We start from the raw sequence: 23,387 nt of genomic DNA on the forward strand, positions 1-23,387 counted from the left end.
GCAGAGCGGATTCAATCCCAGCTGGCAGGCGAAAATCCCACATGGCGCAGCAGACCTCTCGTCTCATCTGCTGCTCCCCTCAGCAGTGTATTTCTTCAGTCTGCCTGTTCTGTTCCCCGCTCTGTCTCTGGTGAATCCTCTCACCCTCCCTATGCTTCTGGCCTATACCCTGGTCCTTGTATAAATAAATCTTTAAAAAAAAAAATACTATTCTTTCCCGAACAATTTTGTTGGTACACCTGTCAATAATCAATTAACAATAAATATTTGGATTCATTTTTGGAATCCCAATTTTATTCTACTGAACTACATATCTAACCTTATCCTTGTCCTATCTTGATTACTATAAATGTGTGTAGTAAGTTTTAAAATCAGTCTGAGTCCTGTAACTTAGTCTTTTTCTCTAGGTTGTTTTAGCTATTCTAGGTCCCTCATCTCCAGTATGAATTTTAGGATCATTTTGTCATGTCTCCCTCATGCAGATGAATTGGGAATATGGCCATCTTAATAATACCTCATGAGAACAGAGATATTTTTTCATATATTTAGATCTTCATAAAATTATTTCAGCATTATTTTTTTTAGTTTTCAGTGTACAAGTCTTGTATTTCTTAATTAACTTTTTAACTGCCATATTGAGATAAAATTCACATACCATATAATTCTCTATTTAAACTGTTCATAATTCTGTAGCACTCCGTCTGCCCACCTGTGACTATGCAGGTGCTTCTTTTCACCAACTCTCTCCCTCCGCAGAACAGCAGCTTTCCTGCCTGCCAGTGACCTGTACCTGCCGGGGCTTCTCTTCACTGACCTCCCTCAGTGGAGGCCACTCTCCACAAGGCCGCCTGCCTGCAACCATGCAGACCTCTCTCAGCTAACCTGTCCCTTTTGGGGCAGCTCTTCCTGCCCGCTTGTGTCTATGCAAGTGTCTTTTACTGTTTCATCCCTTCCCTAATAAACCTGCCCTTTAAATATTAGGGAAAAAAATTAAAATTAAAAAATAGTGTTCATAATTCTAAAAAAATCCAGATGTGTGAAATTATCGACCCAATCAATTTTAGATTTTTTTTTAGAAATCCAATCAATTTTAGAAAATTTTAGAAAACTCCCAAGCCCTTTAGTTATCACTCCCAATTTCTCCCCACTTGCCAGGCCCAGGCAATCACAAATCTGTCTTATATCTTTATAGCATTGCCTATTCTGAAGATTTGGGAAGTTTCTTGTTCAAGATGGCAATAATAATAAATCCCACAAGACTTCAGTGATCAGAGAGATGGCTCTGAAATTCAGATTCACACACCTAAGGACCTAGCTCTGAGAAGCTGAAAGTCCCAGACTTAAAGTAAATGAGAGACATTTGTTCATTAAAAAAATAAAAAATCTGAGGGAGTGGGGGGAAGCAAATATTGCCTAAAAAAATGTAAAAAATGATAAATGCTAAAATAAAAAGATAAATAAAAATTGCATCTCAGAAAAAAAAATTGGCTTAAGAAATAGACATCTAATTTAACATGCACATTTAAGAACCTACTGGAACACTCTCTAGGACAAAGTGGCAGATATCATCATCTTATTCTCTATTTTCTGTGTTCCAGAACACTATTATTCCCAGAAGGTAGCTTTTTCACATGTGGTGAATCAATTTTTGTGGTTATCACCTAGGAAAGATTACTTGGCTCTCAAGAAAATTATATGGAATCCTAAAATACATGGTTTCTGGGTCTGGCTTGCCCTACTTGGCATGCTTTCAAGGTTCATCCAAGTTGTAACATGTGTCAACTCTATTCCTGTTTTATAGCTGAGTAATATTCCATTATATGGCTATATAGTACTACATTTTATCCATTAGCATATAAACATTTGGATTGTTTCAAGCAACAACAAATGTCAGCGAGGATGTGGTGAAAAAGGAACTCTCCTACATTGCTGGTGGAAGTGCAAACTGGTCCGACCACTATGGAAAGCTGTCTGAACGTTCCTCAGTCTACTAAAAATGGAGCTATCATACGACCCAGCAATTCCAAAACTAGGGATCTACCCAAAGGACACAAAAATATTGATTCAAAAGAACACTTGTACACCTACATTTATTGCAGCACTATATATAATAGTTAACACCTGGAAACAACTGGATCAAGAATATGTGGTATTTATACACAATGGAATATTATTCAGCAATCAAAAAAAGATAAACTCATGCCATTCGCAGCAACATGGATGGAGCTAGAAGGAGCTAGAAGTGAAATAAGCCAGAAGGAAAAAGAAAAATAGTGGATGGTTTCACTTATAACAGGAATATAGGGGAACCAAACAAGACATCAGTGTAAAAAAAATAGTAACAGTACAAAGCATAACAAAGCAAAAACAGACAATTACAAATCAGAGACATAGTGCAGGGGAAGGGAGGGAGGAGAACAGGAGACTGTGGTGATGATGCACGTGTGCCTTGGGGAAGGAAATTCTATGGGGACTCAACTTGAGGGGGTGGGGGGAAGCAAATATTGTTTTTAAAAAATTAAAATTGAAAAATAAATAAAAATTAAAAAATAAACATTTGAATTGTTTCAATATTTTGCTTACTATGCATAATGCTGCTATGAACACTCATTTTTCTTATGTAAACACTCGTTTCTCTTGTGTATAACTAGGAGTGGCATTTCTGGGTTATGCTGTAACTATGTTTTACATGGAGAAATTGCCAGGCTGTTTTCCAGAGAGATTGTATATATCATTTTACATTCCTACCAACAAACATAAGGGATGTGCAATTTTCCACATCCTCACCAATACTTCTTGTTATCTGACTTTTTAATTACAGCCATGCTAGTGACTGCGAAGTGGTATCTCACTGTGGTTTTGGTTTGTATTTCCCAAATGACTAATAAATAGAACACATTTTAATGTGTTGATTGGCCATTTATAAATCCTTGGAGAAATGCCTATTCAAATCCTTTGTCCATTCTTCAGCTGAAATTGAATTGGTCATTCTTTGAGTTGAAAATGTCCTTTATGTATTCTAAAGATAAGTTCCTTATCAGATATATTACTTGCAAATGTTATCACCTGTCCTTTTGGTTGCTTTTTCACTTCCTCAATAGTGCCTTTTAACACACAACAGCTTTCCATTTTGATGAGACCAATGTATCAAGATTGTCTTTACCTGCTTATGCTTTTGGTGTTCTATGTAAGAAAATGTTGCCTAGGGCCTCCCCTGGTGGCGCAGCAGTTGAGCGCTGGGCTACAAAGCTGCCCGCAGCCTCTGCAGCACCGGTTTGATCCCTGGCCACCGGAAAGGGTCCCACATGGCGCAACAGACCTCTCCTGCCGAGCCCACTGCTCCCCTCAGCAGTGTATTTCGTTAATCTGCCTGTTCCGTTCCTCGCTCTGGCTCTAGTGAATTCTTTCACCCTCCTGCACTTCTGACTGTACCCAGTGCTTGTATGTATAAATAAATAAATAAATAAATAAATAAATAAATAAATAAATAAATAAATAAATAAATCTTAAAAAAAAAAAAGAAAATGTTGCCTAATCCAAGGTCAAAATATTTTACACCAATGTTCTTTTTTAACTGTCTTGTAGTAGTTATATTTTGTCTGTGATCTATTTTGAGTTAATTTTTCTATATGTTATGTGGAAGCATCATTTTGATACCATAGTACATAGAATTCTTAATTTCTTTTTCAAGTTATTCATTGCTTCTGTATGCTGGTTTTTCTATATTGGTTTCATATCCCGAAACCTTGAACTCATTTACCATGATGTTTTAATTGTGGAATTGAAATGAGGCACTATTAGCCTTCCATCTCTAATGCCCTTGTCTAGTGTTTATATTAGGATAATACTGACCTCATAAGATGAGTTGCCATGTATTCTCTCCTCTTCAAAAATACCTTTAAGGGCCTCCCTGATGGCGCAAGGGGTTAAGATGCAACCTATGAAGCTTGCCACAGCCACTGCAGCATGAATTCGATCCCCGGCCAGGGAGATACCCACATGGCACAGCAGACCTCTCCTGACTCGCCTGCTGTCCCCCTCAGCAGTGCATTTCAGTAGATCTGCCTATTCTGTTCCCCACTCTGTTTCTGGTGAATACTCTCACCACCCACAACTCTGGCCTGTACCCCAGTTCTTGTATGTATGAATAAAAGATCTTAAAAAAAGAAATCTTTAAAAGTTTGTACAGAATTAGGCCTCCCTGGTGGCGCAGGCGGTTGAGTGTCGCACTGTAAAGCTGTCCACAGCCTGTGCAGCGCGGGTTTAATCCTGACTGGCTGGCGAGAATCCCACATGGCGAAGCAGACCTCTCCTGTCTCACCCGCTTCTCCCCTCAGCAGTATATTTCTTCAGTCTGCCTGTTCTGTTCCCCACTCTGTCTCTGGTGAATCCTCTCACCCTCCTGTGCATCTGGCCTATACCCCGGTTATTGTATAAATAAATAAATCTTAAAAAAAAAAGTTTGTATAGAATTGGCATTATTTATTCTTTAAAGATTTGGTAGAATTTACCTGTGAAGCAATAGGTCTGGCAATTTTCTTTACAGAAAGTTATTTTTTGGGGAAAAAGCTCCCTAATTTCCTTAATAGATATCAGTCTTTTCAGGTTTTTCTTCTTGACCAAGTTTTTCAAGGAATATATCCATTTCACTAAAGTTGTTGTATTGGCATCTAGTTGTTCTTAATATTCCCTTCTTATTTTTCATTATCTGTAGAATCTATAGTGATATCCCTCTCTCCTTACTGACATTATTATATATGCTTTCTTTTTTTCCTGATTAGTCCGACTAAAAGGTTATCAGTCTTACTGATGTTCTCAAATAATTATCTTTTTGGTTTCATTGACTTTCTATTGTTTGTTCATTGACTATTTTCTTTTACTTCTGCTTTGATCTGTACCATTTCATACATTCTTTTTAATTCCTATTATTTTATTAATTTCTTATGGTAGATATAAAGTCACTGACTTGAGAATTTTCTTTTTTTTTAATATAAGTGCTTGATAGTATCTAATTTCCTATAAAGGAACATTCCACAGAGTGTACATCTTTCTATTTTCATTCAGTTCAAAATTATTTCTCATTTTCCTTTTGACTTCTTTGACTAATGGATGATTGTTAATGCGTTATTTTGTTGTGAAATATTTGAGAATTTTCCAAGCTTTCCTTTATTTTTTCTTTGAATATGTTCCCTTCTCTCTCTTCCTCTTCTGGGATACCCACTTTTCCTTATATTTTCTTTGCTAATTGGATAGTTATCAAAGTATTCCTTCTGCTTCATAGTTTTCTTGAGATTTTTTTATCTTCTCTATTAGCTTTTTAAATCCTGAATCTGGGGCCTCCCCTGGTGGCGCATCAGTTGAGCGCTAGGCTGCAAAGCTGCCCGCAGCCTCTGCAGCGCTGGTTCGATAACCGGCAAGGGTCCCAAACGGCGTGCAGACCTCTCTTGCCGCGCCCGCTGCTCCCCTCAGCAGTGTATTTCGTCAGTCTGCCTGTTCTGTTCTCTGCTCTGGCTCTGGTGAATTCTCTCACCCTCTTGTGCTTCTGACTGTACCCAGTGCTTGTATAAATAAATAAGTCTTAAAAAAAAATAAACAAATCCTGAATCTGTTATATTCTCATGTAAACCTTCAACTTCTATTTCTGCTCATTTTTTCCTCATATTATTTGTTTTTCTGAATTTTTTTGTATCTCTGATTAGTTTTCTGAGTTTTTGTGCATAGCTTGCATTTCTGTGTTTTCTTCTGTTTTTTTGAGTTTCTTTATTATAGCAATTCTGAATTCTCTACCTAATAAGAAGGTAAAATCTTTGGTCTCTGTGGTTGGATTCTGGAGAATTGTTCCCTCCATGTGGTGGTATATTCCTTTGAGGTCATTGTTGCAATGTGTTGTATTTTCTTGTCTGCCTTTTTGCTGCTTTAGATTTCTGTTTTAAAAACGTAATTTTCAGCAATAACTATGAGTTGCACTACTTCTACTTTCAAGCAGGTAAAGTTTATGGTAAATAATTTCCAGCAGGTAAAGCTTAATAAATATATGTATTTTTTTTTGTCTTGCCATCTTCTGTAGGTACTGAAAGTGATATTGCAGTTGATGGTGGGGGAGGGTATCCACTTGCTTAAGGCACTGCTGATATCTCTGCTCTCTGGGGTTCCAGATGTAAGACTTTGCGCTATCCGTGCACCTTAAAAGGTCAATACAAGTCCCAGCAGACTGAGAACACAATTTAATACACTGTCTTTACTCTGTTTACCAGGGAGCACACTGGCCTGTGGGGAGCACTGTTTTTCTTTAATTATTTTAATGCCTGCTTTATCTTTCTTATCTTAGTATATGTTCAGTGATATTATACTTCTTAAACTCTTAAACTATAATGTAATAATTTTATGATGGTATCCTTCCATTCCTCCCCTCCTGGTCTTATGGTAGACATTTTACCTACACAGATGTTAACATATGTTATAAACCTCACAGTACATTGTTGCCTTTTTTTTTTTTTATTTCACATTATACATTTAATTTCTTTTTAAAAAAAAGATTTATTTATTTATTTATAAAAGCACTGGGTACAGTTAGAAGCACAGGAGGGTTAGAGAATTCACCAGAGCCAGAGCAGGAAGCAGAACAGGCAGACTGACGAAACACACTGCTGAGGGGAGCAGCTGGCGCAGCAGGAGAGGTCTGTCGCACTATGCGGGACCCTTGCCAGCGGCCAGGGATCGAACTGGAGCTGCAAAGGCTGCGTGCAGCTTCGCAGCCCAGCGCTCAACTGCTGTGCCACAGGGGGGCCCTAATTTCTTTTTTTTTTTTTAAGATTTTATTTATTTATACAAGAACTGGGGTACAGGCCAGAGACGTGGGAGGGTGAGAGGATTCACCATAGCCAGAGGGGAGAGCAGAGCAGGCAGACTGAAATACACTGCTGAGGGGAGCAGTGGGCGAGACAGGAGAGATCTGCTATGCCATGTGGTTATCTCCCTGGCAGGCCGGAATCGACCCCGCACTGCAGAGGTAGCAGACAGCTTCACAGCACTGTGCTCAACCTGCTGTGCCACCAGGGAGGCCTCTGTTGCCATTTTTTTAAAGGATAAATTAATTTAATACAGTTATACATTTAATAATTCCAGGTTTCTTTATTCCTTTTGCTTATTCACATCTGGCATTAATTTCTACTGTCTTGAGAAAGCCATAATATCCCTTAGAGTATGCATCTTTTGGTAATAAAATTTTTCAAGTTTCATATGTCTGAAAATATTTTTACTTCACTATTGTCTTTGAAAGCTCTATTTGCAGGTCATAAATTCTAGGGTGACAAGTTTTTTCATTTACTTTTTTTTTAAAGATTTATTTTATTTATTTATACAAGCACTGGGTACAGTCAGAAGCGTGGGAGGGTGAGAGAATTCACAAGAGCCAGAGGGGAGAGCAGAGCAGGTAGACTGACAAAGTACACTGCTGAGGGGAGCAGCGGGTGGCAGGAGAGGTCTGCGCACCATGTGGGACCCTCGCTGGCAGACCAGGGATCAAACCGGTGCTGCAGAGGCTGCGGGCAGCCTCGCAACCAAGGGCTCAACCGCTGCGCCACCAGAGAGGCCCTTTTCATTTACTTTAAAGACACTATTCCACTGTGTTCTCACTTAGATTACTTCCATTAAAAAATACTGTGTCAAAACAATAATTTGAAAGGAAATCTGCACTCCTATGCTTATTGGAGCACTATTTACAATAGTTAAGATATGGAAACAACCTAAATGCCCCTAATCAGATGAATGGATCAAGAAGATGTGGTATATATACACAATTGAATACTACTCAGCAATCAAAAAAAGATAAATTCATGCCATTTATGGCAACATGGATGGAGCTGGGAGGGATTCTGCAAAGCAAAATAACTCAGAAGGAAAAAGGTAAGTATCAGATGGTTTCACTTAGATGTGAAATACAGAGAAACCAATCAAAGGGCTAGGAAAAAGACAAAATTTGCAAACTGACCATAGATCTTAGGCATATAGCAGGAGAGGGTGAGAAAGGAGGTCAAACAAGGGAAGGGAAGAGCACAAGGACTGGGGAGATGGGTTATGGGTGCTATGGCAGTGGGAGAACTACAGGGACTACACCAGAAGGGAGAAATCAAATACTGTCCAAAAATTAACAATCATGTAAGAAAATTAAGTAATTAAGTAAAATACTTGTATCACTCTCATGTTTGTTTTTTATGTATTTAACATGTTTCTTATCTCTGAGAACTTCTAGGTTTTTCCACTTAGCATTTTTGAAATGGTGATGATGAAACTTGCTTTTATTGTCTTCATGCTTCTAGTAATTGGCTTTTATTGAGCTTCTTGGTGTGGGTTTATTGTTTTTAAGTTTTTGGGTATATTTCTTTGGAATTTTTTTTCCTGTTCCTATCCCCTTTTCTCCTGTGGGGACTCTAATTACCTATACATTAGGCTAATTGAAATTGTCCCACATCGTCATTAATTTTTTTGGATTCTTTATTATTTTTGTTTCATTTTGGATTAGTTCCCATTGATTGCTGTTACTTCAAATTCACTAATCTTATTTTCTGACATATCTAATCGGCTACTAATTACACCCAGTATTTATTCATCTCAGACATTGTAGTTTTTAGCTCTAGAAATTTGAGCAGTCTTTTTTTAACTTAAAAAAAAAACTTTTTGAATATATACAGTAACAATAATTGTTTTAATACCCTTTGCTCTAATTATATCATCTATATCAGCTTTGATCAGTTATTCTAATACCTTGCTATGGATTGTATTTTCCTGTAGCTTTACATTCATGGTAATCTTTGATTGCAGGTATACTTTGTGGATTTAATTTTGTTGAGTCTGGATACTTTTAAAATCTCATATCTTCTTGAGCTTTATTCAGCAATGATGTGAATTGGCTTGGAAATAGTTTGATCCTTTCAATTTTTACTTTTGTGGTTTGTTTGGCAAGTTGGGAGCAGTTCTCAGCCTAGGACTAATTATTCGCCACTAAGGCAAGACCTTCTTAAGTAATCTATCCAGTGCTTATGAATTATGAGCTTTACCAGTCTGGCTGGTGGGAACAGGCACATGTTCCTGGACCTGTGTGTGCTTCTTTCTATTCCTTCCAGATTTCTTTTCTGGGTTTCATGTAGTTTCCTTGTAGGCATAAACTGATCAGCAACTTGCTGAATATTTGACAGGTTACCAATGAGCAATGACAATGTTCTCTCTGGGTAGCTCTCCTCTTTGTCACTATTCCTATCAACTCTCACTGCCTTGATCTCACTGAACTCTCACCACTGACTCTTCAACTCTTGGCTCTAAGTAGGTGTCACCTCAATTATTCCTTCCCTAAGTGATGGCCTGAAAACTTTCTCAAGTTATTAGACTGGGACAATAGATCTCTCTTTCTCTCTTTTTTTCCCCCTATTGCCTGATATCCAGTGTCTTCAAAACTATTGTTTCATGTTTTTTATCAAATTTTTTTTGGTTTTGGTTTCACCAGTAGGAGAGAAAATCCAGTTCCAATTATTTCATCTTGTCAAGATAGCTTTTCTTAATCAGAATTAGCAGGAAAGGCCTAGCATCTTTCTTACTTATTAGGAGAATGGAAGATATAGCTCAGATTATATCTATGTACGTTTACATGGTTTGTTATTTCAGATCCTAAAAAGAGATGAAGCAAACAATGATATCTCAAATGAATTCCTTTTCCAGAAAGAATAGAATGCCACTGGGAATACTCATTAATCAAGTGGGATGCTAGCCCAAGCTTTGTCCTGGCAGAGTTTACAGATCCAAATGTCTACACAGCAGTCTCAAATATGGGAAGTACATGCAAGATATAATATGGGATGAACAGGGGAAATGGCAGTTGATGTGGATTTAGATCTGGTCCAAAAATCACTCAAATTCAATAGCATGGCAACAATAACAGATCCCAACTAAATTGCACTATCTACAACCTAAACTTCAATAAGATTGTACTTCATGTACTTCAATAAGATTGCTTTTATTGACATACTCTATCACAAAATAATCTTCAAAATGAGAGTAACATACAATGCCAATCATAGTAATGGTTACTAGTATTAATGCTGATCAGTCCTTTCCATAGTCCCCCAAATGAAGATCAAGCAAGACAACGAAAAGTCATATATGAGAAAATGAATGTGATTCTCATAAAGCACAACATATTCTTTTTACCAATCCTGGAAACAAAGCAATATGACCATGTTTAGGATAGCCCATCTCTTCTTCTTTCCAACAAAAGTAGCCCTATTAGTACAACCTGTTTCTCTTGTTTTGCTGTCTGCTTTGGTCAATATTTTCTTAAGCTAGGAAGGAAGCAAACACACACAGCTGGAAATGGGAAACTGGTTTTGGAAACCTGTTGACAATATAAAATAGAAGAGATATATTTGGAGAGCTAGGATCAATATTTTAAAAGTAATTTCTAGGTTTTAAGAAACTTTGGTTTGGATTCCAGTGCATAATAATAAGAATTTTAATAATATGAAAGATTCCACAGATTATGACCTAGTCATGATGCTCATAAAATTATAACTCCAGCAGCTACTCAAGGCAGTCTATACAAGTATAGACTCAGAATATCTGAGTCATATTATGCCTGCAATATATGTTCCTTTAATATTCCATCTGAGTTTCATCGTCTTTTAAAGGACATCAAAAGATCAACATATGAGAGGCAGATATAAAGTATGAGTGGGTTTTTTTTAATACCTGGTAAAAATAACAAAAGGTATTCATTGCATGAAGAAAGCCCATTTTGGTTATGTAGTCCAGCCACAATACTCAACAGGAAGATTAGCCTCTTAAACTTAAATACTGGTACATGACACTGCTGTGACATTAACCACTCACTTTCAGTGTAGAGTTTGTATATCACTAAGACAGGTTATATTTCATGACTGAACTACATTAAAAATAAGTTTTATTCCAAAATCATCTATGGGAAGCCAAACACTTACTTTTTATAAATTTGAGTTAAAAAGAGTTGACATTTTTTTCCCAAGTAGGTTTGATTATATCAATGGTTCTCAACCTGGGGTAATGTTCCTCCTTCCTTTCTTTCAGGGACATTTGGCAATGTTTAGCAGTAAGTTTTGATTATCAAAACTGATGGGGAGGAGTACTACTGGCTTCCACCAGATAGTGGCAGGGATGTCACTGAACACCAAAAATCACACAAGACAACCCCCTACAACAAAGAATTATCTATTCCCGAATAAAACTGAGATTGAGAAATCTTGTGTTAGATGAAAATTGTTAAACTTCAATATAAAACCTAATTGAGAAATACCATTGCTTCTAACTTAAATTTACATTATCTCAAGAAAAATAACTACCTTACTCTTCTTAAAGAACAATTTGTTGTATTTGCTTAGCACTTCATCAGTTACAAGATCTTTCATGTTTCATCTCGTTTGCTTCTCATTGCTCTGATTAAGTCATGTTTTTTTTCCTCATTATACTACCAAGGGTATTGTTGTGTAGGAAGAATCTAAGGTATTCAACTATGTCATACAGATTCAAATTCTGCATTATTTGTTATTCTATAACTGTGATACTCTTATTAACATTATATAGAAAGGGATTTCATAATAAATAAAAGCAAATCACTATGCATCTATGGGGGTGTGACTTCAGAAGACAGATGTCATATGCTCTAAGGATGGAGAAGACAGCTTAGAATGGGCCTTCTCGGAGGTAGGAAGCAAGTATGGAGATAAGGAACAGGGACATTAGTCAAGTCACGTGGAGGAGTTTAGACAGATCTCTAAGCTTAAAACAATTACTTCGTGTAACTATCATTCTCCCTATAAACAGCAGAAGACCCTTACGGAATCATAATATGAGTGCATTAAGTTCATTAGAAAAACAGAAACCATACTCATCACTTAAAACAAAGAATCAAATACAAGGAATCCATCGCTCCAGAAAAAACAGAAAAATTCAGGGATTAGCAACAGCACAAGTCATTACACTTTTAAAGAGGTGGGAGGGAGAAGGTAGTACTATCATATCCCAGGGCTGATTCTGGGGCAGGTCTGCCCAGCTGAAGATGGAGTCTAGAAAGAGACAGTTGCTGTAAGAGACAATGTCTAAGGAAGAAAGAGAGGGGAGAAAAGTACTACTTCTCCTTTTCCCCCCACCCTCCAGGTTATTGACAGTGCTTCCTAGAGGCCTAACACAGCAAGAAGCCAGAGACTGGAACTTGGGAAGCAGCCTACAGGAGCTGGCTGAGAAGTAGAGAAGAGCAAGGGATGGATATAAAGACAAACAGGCAGAGAACTATCACATCTCTTCCGAGCATTATGCCAATGGCACAACAACATAAACTAATTCAAGGCAGTAAGTGAGTATTCTAGACCCTAAATTCTGTCTTCCTTCAAATCTTCCTTCAAGGGGAACATGTTTTATGCCTACCCTGGACTAAAGAATAATAATAATAAAATAAAATAAAAATTGAACTTTAGTAGAAAGAATCTGACAAATGAAACACAGTAACATTTTGTATAAATATCCAGACCTTTTAAGGTTAAGTTATTACAACTGAGAGAAATAAAAAAGAAAGAAAATAGCTCTAATAGGTGATCAAAAAAGAAACTGGGGTTTTGGGCCTCCCCGGTGGCACAGCGGTTGAGCACTGGATTGCGAAGCTGCCCACAGCCTCTGCAGCACCGGTTTGATCCCCAGCCACTGGATGGGGGTCCCACATGGTGCACAGACCTCTCCTGCTGCCCGCTGCTCCCCTCAGCAGTGTACTTCCTCACTCTGCTTGTTCTACTCTCCGCTCTGGCTCTGGTAAATTCTCTCGCCCTCCCGCGCTTCTGACTACCCAGTGCTTGTATAAATAAATAAATGAATCTTTTAAAAATAAATAAATAAATAAACTACTCTTGATGGAGAGTACAAATGAAAAAAAAAAAAGAAACTGGGATTTTGTCACACCTGTCTTGCACACAGTAGGCTCCACATTCAAAATAGAATTTTTTTTTAATTTTTTTAAAGATTTATTTATTTATGCATACAAGAACTGGGGCACAGGACAGATGCGCAGGAAGGTGAGAGGATTCATCAGAGATAAAGCAGGGAACAGAACAGGCAGACTGACGAAATACACTGCTGAGGTGAGCAGCGGGCACGACATGAACAGTCTGCTGTACCATGTGGGACCCTCCCCAGCCCGCCAGGATCAAACAGGTGCTGCAGAGGCTGTGGACAGCTTCACAACGCTGCGCTCAACTGCCTGCACCACCAGGGGAGCCCTAGAATAAATTTTTGCTGAACTCTTGACAGCATGAAAATAAAAGCATTTATCACCTTTCTTCTCTAAATGGTAGCAGAACATGATTTTAGAGACCTAGCCTAATTTCTTTCTGAGAAAAAAAAAATTAAGAAGACCAAAGAGGCAATAATTGCTGCAGACTCTTGCTCTTATGTTATTCACACTGTATGCACTGAATATGGATAATACAATTTTAAGAAGCACACTGTAATTGTAAATCAATCATATAAAGACAAGAAATCCTGGAAAGTAAAAGCCAAATTCTAATAGCTATTTCAGCTAAGTAATTGTTAATATTTAGGAGATGTAATCTGAGAGTAATGCTAAGGACAATTTGGCTATATCATATATGTTCTCAGTCTATATAATGAGGGATCAGGAAGTCTTCAGAGAAGTGTATGACTTAGTATGCAACTGAGACATAAAAGACCTCCTTTAGGGAAGGAGTTATCCAAAGCACAGAGAAACATGAGCAGGTGCTTAGGGAAGAAAATATAAAGTGCTACTTTCTGGTAGTCACCCTGCTTAGGACACAAGTGGGCTTTGCTGCTCAGTCCCAGCAAACTGGATAAGATGGAAACATCCAAACTGCAGTACTCCAGTGTTTTGACAGGATGTGGGAGAAGGTTTCTAAAAGAATATCCCTGGTTTAGGTAGCCCTTGATTGGCCCTTCTTCAGCCCAGTATAGCTCAGGCAGAGAATGTCAAGAGTGTGTTAAAATTTAGGCAAAGCATAGACAGGAAAGGAGGAAGGAAAAAGCCAAATCACCCAGGCCAGAAGTGTGGCAGAGGGAAGAAGAAAGGTTGGGGGGAAGGGTGTCTGGGAAAGTTGCAGAGATTGGGCTTGAGCTGGTACTGGGAGATGCAGGTGCAGTGTCCCTAGAGATGGGGCAGTCTGGTTTCTAATTTTGGAAATGGTCATGCCAGGGTTTCTAATCAAGCAAGCAGGCTCACAACAAAGGTCTCTAAATAGCAGAGAGAACCATCTGGAAGCAGGTGGCTGCTTAGTGTTGTATAGGGGTATGAGTGCAGAAATAGCAACAGCAAGACCACAGGGCTTAGTTTCTAAAGTGGCAGAAGGAAGGGAGTATTGAGTAGAATTCTGTCCTGAGGTACCAGAGGAGTGGAAAATTAGCAAGTCAAGGAACACTGAGGTACAGAGATTCCAAGGCTTCTGAGTTCACCTAGTACCTGATTGGCTGAGGGCAATCCCAGGAACACTACAAGAGTTCACCCAATGGGCAATCTAGAAGTCCTAGATTGCCGGTGTGGAAGAAGGGCCCAATTCTACATATCACCCATTGTGGAGGAGAGGTGCCTTAGTCTAAGTGAAACAAGAGGCTATCAGAGATTATACTGGAGGCAGGATCCCTTAATGTACCTAGAAAAAAAAAATGGCCTTGGAGTTACCATTTCTTGAGTCAATATCAGAGGGGAGTGGAGTGAGAAGGTTAAGGAGACAGGGAACCACCCACTGGGGGCTGCAGCAGCAGATGTTTGTTTAAATAAACTCCTCTAGCTGGGATTTGGCCTGATAGGCAGCAGGGTATGTCTCGGCTCCTTCTCCGGCCGCTGGCGAGGGTCCCACAAAAAAAAAAAAAAAAAAAAAAGAGAAGACTGAGCAGAGGGCTCCTGTAGAGCCATTTGGGGCTGCTGCAGAGGCTGGTGACCTCTAGAGGGATGCTGTGGGGCTATGGGTAATCTTGTTTTTCTGCTATTACATTGTAAATAGATGTCTTACAGGTGGGGTGACCAAGATTTTTTCCAAGATGATAGCTTCTCTAGATTAATTCTCATTTATTAGGCATTACAGATTCAGAAGATAGGGACTACCAATGTTTTAAGAGTCTCAAAGTTTCAAATCTGTTTAAAATTAATATTTAACTGAATGGCTATAAAATATAACAGATGCCAACTAATGAGTTGCAACTCAACCTGTACTCTTCACATGGTGACAGAAGAAAAACAACAAAAATAATCACCCTTACAGTGGACTCTACAGATTATCCCAAGAACCAAGGTAATAAATACATGTGTATATATTTAATTTGACACAATAGATCATTCTGAAATATTTGACATAACATGGCTAGACACATGAAAATAAGAGTCCCAATGAAGGACTTAAACAAGGATCATTAAAATTATCCTGTTAGAATTCTGAATAGGCCGTTGTTCTCAGTTCTCTGAGAAAGACTTCTGAGTGATAAGTACATGAAAGTTACTGGTTTGGTGCCTCCCCAGTGGCACAGTGGGTTGAGTGCCACGCTGTGAAGCTGTCAGCAGCCTCTGCAGCCGGGGTTCGATTCCTGGCTGTTTTGTTTTTAGTTTTGGTTCTTGCTACAGGTATCACTAAACAAGAGTTACATGTATAATGTTAGGGTTCTGAAATACTTTGTACCCTTAAAAAGAAAGTGGTTGAGCGCTGCGAAGCTGCCCACAGCCTCTGCAGTGCCGGTTCAATCCCCGGCCACCAGCGAGGGTCCCACATGGCGTGCAGACCTCTCCTGCCGCCGGCTGCTCCCCTCAGCAGTGTACTTTGGTCCTTCTGCCTGTTCTGCTCCCCGCTCTGGCTCTGGTGAATTCTCTCACCCTACTGTGCTTCTGACTGTACCCAGTGCTTGTATAAATAAATAAATCTTTTAAAAAAAAAAAGAATCATGTAATATAAACATATGACAAAACTAAGAGTTCACAAGTAAGATGAAAAGTAATAGGGAAAAAAATGGAGACTTGGGAAGAGAAAATGAAATTGAGTAAGATAACTGACAAGTTATTAAACAAGGGTTTTACTGGTTCCCCCCCCCCAGCCGAGATTAAAAGGTCCAATAGTTACAACAGAGAGAAACAAATAGTAAACAAATTGTTTTCTTTCCACATAAGTTCCAAAAGTTAATTGTCTTTTTAAATTTCCTGATCACAAGTATCAGTTTATGATACAAGTACCAGCTTTTCTTCAAGCAATTTATATTCCTTGAAGAAAAATAGGATAGAATAGGATAGGAAGGGATAATAGAACAATGTGAGGAAAGCCAGTTCACTACGAGAGAAGGGTTTAGTAAGCAGATCACATTTAAAAAAGGGTAGGGGCATGAGCAGTATGTCCAGGGAAGCCCAGAGTATACCTTAGGATCCATGAAGTATAACCTATTTGCTGCTAGCAAGCATATTTCCACTTTTTTAAAGCTCTGAACAGTGTAATAGATTTGTGGATTGTTTGACAACTAGAATTCGAAATTTTCCAAACAGGTGGTGGTATGAAAGGCACTGGCGAGTTCTTTGTGAGTACTGAACCATGAAATGAGAGCATCTGTGTTGTTCAATTTAGAAAAAAGGAATAAGATGCTATAGTCACTAAAGTAACAATATGACTGGTTGCCTCTTCAGACAGTGTCTCTTAGGGCGGAGTCAGAAAATCCTGTCTGCCCCTAATCTGTGTTCACTAAACTCAGAGAATGTCAGTTCTGGTCTTCTCTCATGGCCAACATGTTAATTACACTAAGTTGAACTTCCAAGTCAACTTCATAAATTGAGCACTCCGGTTTTCTACAGAAAACTGACAGATGAGCAGCAAAATAAATATCAGAAGTTTCTTAGTCTCTAAGGAATTGAATGATCCTAAGGGCCTACTGCCTTAAGTAAGGCAAGCCTGATACAGAACTGATGGAAGTCCACTATGCTCTGTGCCAGTAATAGAGCTGTTACATTTTCTCTATTTTTAAGTACCTTATGACAGCAAAAAACTAAAGCCTATTATGAGCTGCAATATGGTAGTCCTGTTTTCAAATAGGTATCCACTAAGGTGGAAATCAAATCAAGAAAGGTAGTTCTTTAGGAGACTGGTAATAAAGAAGTAAGTTTTAATTCAAGCTTTTTGAAGATGAAGTCATCTTTTATGTGATCAAGCAATTAGTTTTGTTAGCATTACTTACATCCAACCCATACTCACTTTTACCTTTGCTATTATTTTATCAGTAAAGTCACCAAATACTAAAAGGAAAAAAGGTATATCCTAATATTTCAAGGAAATGTGCTTAGAGAAAAGACTGTGAGACTACCCTAAGGAGCAATATGACATCCTTGTGATAGAAGTTTACTGAATTACTCCCTGACTAAACGCAGTGAAGCATCAAGTTTCACCTAGTACCACTTATACCTTAACTCCCAACTAAAAATCTGCTTGAAGAATTTATAATTTGTTATTGGGCATATAACAATTATTAGTTGCTAACATCGACAGATTCATGGAAGAATGGGCATGATATATTATTACGGAGTTGAAAACAACTAAAAAGACTGGTCAAAAATTATATGTAATTTTCACTGTCTCCATCAAATATCATAAAGTTAACACAGACCCACCACGAGTATAGCAAATAGTTTTAACTATTCTTTGCTCATGTTTGGAGATGGTGAAATTTTGCACCAATATATTTCCTCTCCCCACCAGTTCCCAGCGTATCAATGCTTATTTCTACTTAAGTTTTTTAACTCTTGACCAAAGGCAACTTTGTACTCTCTGGTTATACTGATGTATCCTTTTTTTTTTTTTTTCTTTTCTGATTTTTATCCCCAGCAAGTGGTGGTATTAATTTGAAGTGATGGGATCTCCCATCCCAATCTTCAAATCCTAGTAATCCTTGAGTAAAATATTTATGATTTCTGCCCCTCAGTTATATTGCTTGAAAGACAGGAATGGTTTCTATCGTGGTTTGATGGCTAAAAAAGTCATAGAAGTGTGTAATTACAGTGCAAAATACATTATGCATGTTTTTTCCCTCACGGCCATCCCCACTTTTCCTGGGAAGCCTGCTACACTTAATGCAAAATTAAAGTGAAAATTGGGGGTGTTTAAATGACACTCGTGCCTGCCCTGCCAAAGCCTGAATTGTTGGCTCCTAAAACCTCTTTAAATGCGAATATTCTTGGCAGCTAGATCAAGTACCTTTGCTCTATGAGGGGGTTGAATAAAATTGTTCCGGTCACTTCTTTCGCTAACGCCCTGGGGCGGGTCCCTCATCTTTTCAGACATTTGCTTATACCTTTTTTTCAACCAACGTCCGGCCCGGGGGACGCCACCTGCGCTCCTGGAGCCTCCTCAGCCGCCCTGCCTCTCTTCAGGGCACCTTTTCCCTTCGAGGCCTGAGCCCTCCAAGTGAGGTGTGTCTCTTCCACCAGAAAACCGCTCCTCTCCGGCACCTCCGCCGCCTGCCCGGCCCGCCCCACGGCTCTGGCGGCTGCACAGCCGCTTCCGTGCGGGCAGTTCCCGGAGTTCGGGGCTCGCCACAGGGACTCAGTAAAACTTCCCCGACCGGTGCGGCCCAAGAACACCGAGGCGGAGACGGAGCCGCCTTTCGCACCCCAGGCGGAGCGGACCAGTCCTCGGGCGCTAGCTCGGGCTTTTCAGGCAAAGAAAGTTGCGCGGGGTCGCCCCGCGCTCGCGGCGCGTCGGGCCGGCGCGCGCCCCAGCCCGTGCCAGGCGGCGCCGGCGGCGCCCGGCAAAACCCGGCAGCGGATCGCGCGCGGCCCGGAAGTGCCGCGCCGAGGGGGGGCGGGCGCAGCCTCCGCAGCCGGTGGCGCCGCGCGCACGCGCCCTCGCGGCTGGCCGGGGCTGGAGTCGCAACTCGGAAGCCGGAGCCCGGACGGGCCCGGGGCGGGGGGGTGGGTGGGGGGCGCGGCGCGGGGGCGGGAGCGGCGGAGGCGGCCGCCCCTGGCGGCGGGTTTGTTTATCCCGAGGAAGAAGTTTAGGAGCGGGAGATAGGGAGGGAGGGCGGGCCGGGGAGGAGGGATGCGGTTCGGCGGAGGCGGCCGCCGCAGGGACTCGCCGCCATCACCTCCGCCGCCGCGGCCGCTGCCGCCTCGGGCTCCCGGGGCCGCCGCCGCTTCAGCCGGAGAGAAGCCGCCGCCCCGACCGCCCGCCGGCGCCCCGCGAGGCCGGGTAGGTGCCCCTCCCCCCGGCCCCCGCCGAGAGAGCGCCCCGGCCCCAGGGACGCCCCTGCGCCGGAGCCTGGCGGCCCCCCCTCAGTCTGTCCCAGCCCCCCGGATCCGAGCCCCTCCGCTCGCGGGGGCCTTCCCCAATCTCGGGGCTGTCTTCCGCCCCCGCCCCTCAGCCGCACCCCCGCCCCCGGACCGCCTTCCCGGTGGGAGCCCTTCCCTGGGGATTCCCCATCCCCCGCCGCCACACCTCACTGATCGCCCAGCCTCCGCCTCCCGGGGTACCCCCCCCCCAGGCTTTCCTGCGTTTGCCTCGCCCCCTTTTTCTCTTCCAGGATCCCTGTGGCTTGTTACCTGTGTACCCCTCAGGCCCCGTGTACCTGCTCTTTGCCACCCCGCCCTCGGCACTGTCCCGAGTGGAAAACTGACCCCCCCCTCCACCTGCGTCCACACTGCCACCTCCTCCCCTTAAACATACTCATCGAAATTACCTTCCGTGTTAACCCATTTTAGCTTGACTCCTCCGCTGCCGGCCACACCACTCTCTGTCTCCATCCCGGTGGTCCTAACGCGCCCTCCGGGCCTCGCGCCTCCACGCGCGCGGGGCCGTCTCAGAAATTCCCATGTTCGCAGGCCCCGTCCTGCCAACTGCGGGTCAGGCTCCAAATCTAGACTTTCTTCTGTGTCCGCTAATACATTCTTTCCCCGCACTCTTCCCCACTTGAGTCTCTGTGTTTGCCTCCTGACTGGAAGCGAAGGGGATGGTAGGATTTTCTCTCAAAGCAGTGGCATTCCAGTGGAAGTGAGAGTCACCTTCTGCTTGTCCCAACTCTGGGCTTCGCTGTGGATTGTGTCGTTCAGCCCTCCTTTCGAGGTTTCTCCTGTTCTGTGTATAGGTGAATAATCCTGGGCCTGCATTGTCCCATCCAAGTTTTCCTTACAAGTAAATCCACTGTTTCTTAGACAGGAAACTTCAATATTAAAAAATATGCATGGAAAGTTACATCTCTCTTACCGGGGTGGGAAAAGTAGAATGGTTCAAATGATCGTCCTATTATTTGTGAGAGAAATGGTGCCTAGTGGTTAGCAGCTCAGACGCTGGAGCTGGACTGCCAGGCTCTGACCCCCTGCCTTGCTATCTGCCAGCTCTGGCCTTTGGGTACTTATTTCACCTCTCTGTGTCTCAGTATTTTTACAACTGTAACATGGGAATAGCGATCTAAGATGGTACTAATTGCATAATTTGGTGCAGGTTATAGACAGCAGTACCTGCCACATGGTAAGTGTTCAGTAAATGTTCTTTATCTTCTTGGTTTGGCTGTTGGTAGGTGAATTCTGAGAGGAAGGTGGGAATGGAAAACCACCTCTTTGATCCTTCTATTTAACACTTTTTTTTTGATGTAGGTATGATTCATGTTTTGTTACTGTAGAAGTCAATTCCTTCTTATGTGAAAAGCATGGGGTTTTCGTTGCTTATTTTCCCTCTGCTACAAGCAGTTCAATCCCAGTTTCAGATATCTGTGTGGAAGAATAAATGAAATATGTAGTAGTTTTATCACAGAGGAAAGTAAGGATTTTTACAGATAAAAATTTCAGTATTGCGAGTTAAATGTTCAAAACTGTTGGAATTCTTTACCACGCCTCTGTCATTTTATCTTGAATTGCTAAATTAAAATAAAGCTTTGGCTTCTTTCAGAAGACTAATGCCTTTTCTCTCCTACCATGTTGTTTAGTCACATGACTGTGCCTTGATATTTCCCACATTTTGCTAAATGTTTATAAAGTTCTGACAATTTTTGCTGTATTTGTTCCTGCAGTATTATTTTCTCAGAAAACTCACTTAAAAAACATCCAGATTGGTACTGTTCACTATAAGGGTATTATAAATAATACAAATTTTAAATCATGGTTTGCTGCCCTAATAACATATGAAAATATGTGCAGATGCAACTACCAAAAATGTCTCCTGTGTATAACTTAAAATCATTTTTTGTATCTCCAATGGAAGGTACTCCAAACTTTGGGTGATGCTGCTTTTGCTTATGCTGTTCCCAGGCCTAGAATAACCTTTGCTCTTTTCCTTGCATATGCAAATTATACCTATTTTCTACCTTTGAATATATCCATGTAGCTCATGCCAACATTGATTTCTTTATTTCTTGGCTTCTTTACTATTTATTTCTATTCGGCATTTTTGTCTTTGGATATTACAGGTAGCTGTGGTTCAAGAAAAATGATTCCCCTTGAATCAGACTTTCAAAGTCTATGGGAAGTATAAAGGGTGGGGAAAAAATTGACATTTGGCATTTATTCTCTGGTAAGCTCTATTTTCTTTGGTTTTATAAATATTCATCCTTCCTAAAGATGCTAATGAGCATCTATATTGTGCCAACTATTGGGGATACATGAGAGCAGCCCTGGGCTCTAGTGAATGTGAAATCCTAATGTTCTAAGACTTCCAAGGTATATAATACAACTAGAATGATACTAGCCATGCACCGTCCTTGAGAAAAGAACTGAGGAAATTGTCACTTAAATCAGTTTCTATAGGATTTACAGATGAACCGTGGTTGAGAAAAACCCCATCAGAGAAAAATACAGTGGTGGTTTTTATTTGTAATTTATATTCTAATGGCACTGACAGATAATATGCATGTAAACAGATAAAATTATTCTATATGAAATTACTGATGGTATTAAAGATAATGATAATCGCTAACACGTATAAAACATTGTGCCAGACAATTTCAAATGATTTATATATATAGTAACTTGTTGAAACAGTCCTTTGAAGAACGCTTTATTATCTCTATTTCACAAATGAGAAATCTGAGAAACATTACTTCTACAAAATCACCCAGCTAAGCAAGCAGTGGAGCCTGACAATGATTGTAGTGTCTGTTGCCCTTAGATTCCTCCCAGACTTTCCACTTCCCTGTTGATTACTGTAGACAAGGTTCTTCACCTTTCTGAAAAATCTTTTTTAAAGTATCTCAATAATGAGGTTTCCCTGTGTTTTTACATTGTTCAGGGAAGTAAAGGAAATTTAACTTGTGTAAAGCACCCTGTACAGTCTTATCCCAAATATTGAACACATTTGTATTTATTTGGTGACCTTTCTCACCATTTTGTTCCCTTAGGATTTACTCACTTAGCAAAGATTTATTCAACATAGGTTCTATGCTAGACACTTCATGAGGGGTCTTATGACACATGTTAATGGAAAGAGGGTACCTGTATTCATGGAGACAAAAGTCTGTTGGGGTATAAAGAAACTAAACAAGTAATTACTAAAAGAGTACATAAACTGTGATAATTGCACAAATGAAATTATTATAAATAATAAAAGCCAACTGATCTATAAGGGCTGCTTTTCTAAAGAAAACTGTTAGGCTGAAACCTGAAGGATGAACTATAGCTGCCCATGTGATACTGGTAAATTCATCTTTCTAAAATTGAACCGTCCTGTATGAACTAGACCTTCTCATGTGAGTCTTGGTGATGAAAATGAGACTAGAGCAGATCACAATGGTCTATTATTGCTAATCGTTTTGTACTTATTTCTAAGTACAATTGGAAGTCACTGAGAATGTTAAACAGCTGAATAAGTAACATAATTTTTTGTCTAAAAAATATTACTTGGCTGCTCTGTGGAGGACAGATTGGAGAGGCTTGTGTAAATGCAGGAAGACCAGTTAGGCCAGTGCTGTTCAAATTTATCTGTCATGGAGGTTCTGTTTTGTTTATGTTTTAATTCTAATCCGTACTGGTACTTAGTAACACCCAATAAAATGGATGCTATGGCAGTGTCAAAGTATTCTAAAAATTCCTAACTGCTTCCTCTCAGTTGCTGTATTTACCTGTGTCAGACCAATAACAATAGTTTGTGGACAAGTGTTGTCCACTGACTAGACTTTGAGTAGAATAGAATTCAGCTATTACGGTAACTAGCAAGAGATGATGCAGTTGTAATCCAGAATAACAGTGATAAAGTCGCCAGATTTAATAAATATTTATGAAGTAAAATTGATAGACTTTGGTGATGTGGGGGTCTAGGGAGAGAAGGCTGATTTCCAAGGTTAGTGGTTCTTATGCCTAAGAAAGGAAATGTTGGAAGGGAAATAGTTTTTGATTTGATTGATAATTT

At 40.4% G+C, this 23,387-nt stretch overlaps 1 protein-coding gene and 2 long non-coding RNA genes across 5 annotated transcripts in view; 2 read left to right on the plus strand and 1 right to left on the minus strand.

Moving 5' to 3' along the window:
• Positions 1–18,700, minus strand: part of LOC119255803 (uncharacterized) — a 236,550-nt gene extending 217,850 nt beyond the window's left edge. For all 3 annotated transcript variants that reach the window (XR_008553541.1, XR_008553539.1, XR_008553540.1), the window contains exon 1: positions 18,349–18,700. This is a non-coding gene — a long non-coding RNA (uncharacterized LOC119255803). The remainder of the gene's footprint in view (positions 1–18,348) is intronic.
• Positions 14,536–16,606, plus strand: LOC129146623 (uncharacterized). The gene is made up of 3 exons (XR_008553542.1): positions 14,536–14,620; positions 15,215–15,326; positions 16,556–16,606. It is a non-coding gene; the product is annotated as an uncharacterized LOC129146623 (long non-coding RNA).
• Positions 18,701–19,189: 489 nt separating the features above from the next.
• The window catches only part of SPOPL (speckle type BTB/POZ protein like), a 43,591-nt gene continuing 39,393 nt past the window's right edge, over positions 19,190–23,387 (plus strand). The window contains exon 1 of the mRNA XM_037523294.2: positions 19,190–19,244. The gene's annotated coding sequence lies outside the window, so the exon portion shown is untranslated. The remainder of the gene's footprint in view (positions 19,245–23,387) is intronic.

This window comes from Talpa occidentalis, unplaced genomic scaffold, assembly GCF_014898055.3.
Source record: "Talpa occidentalis isolate TD23 unplaced genomic scaffold, MPIMG_talOcc4v2.1 talOcc4.3, whole genome shotgun sequence".
Taxonomy (NCBI): Eukaryota; Metazoa; Chordata; class Mammalia; order Eulipotyphla; family Talpidae; genus Talpa; species Talpa occidentalis.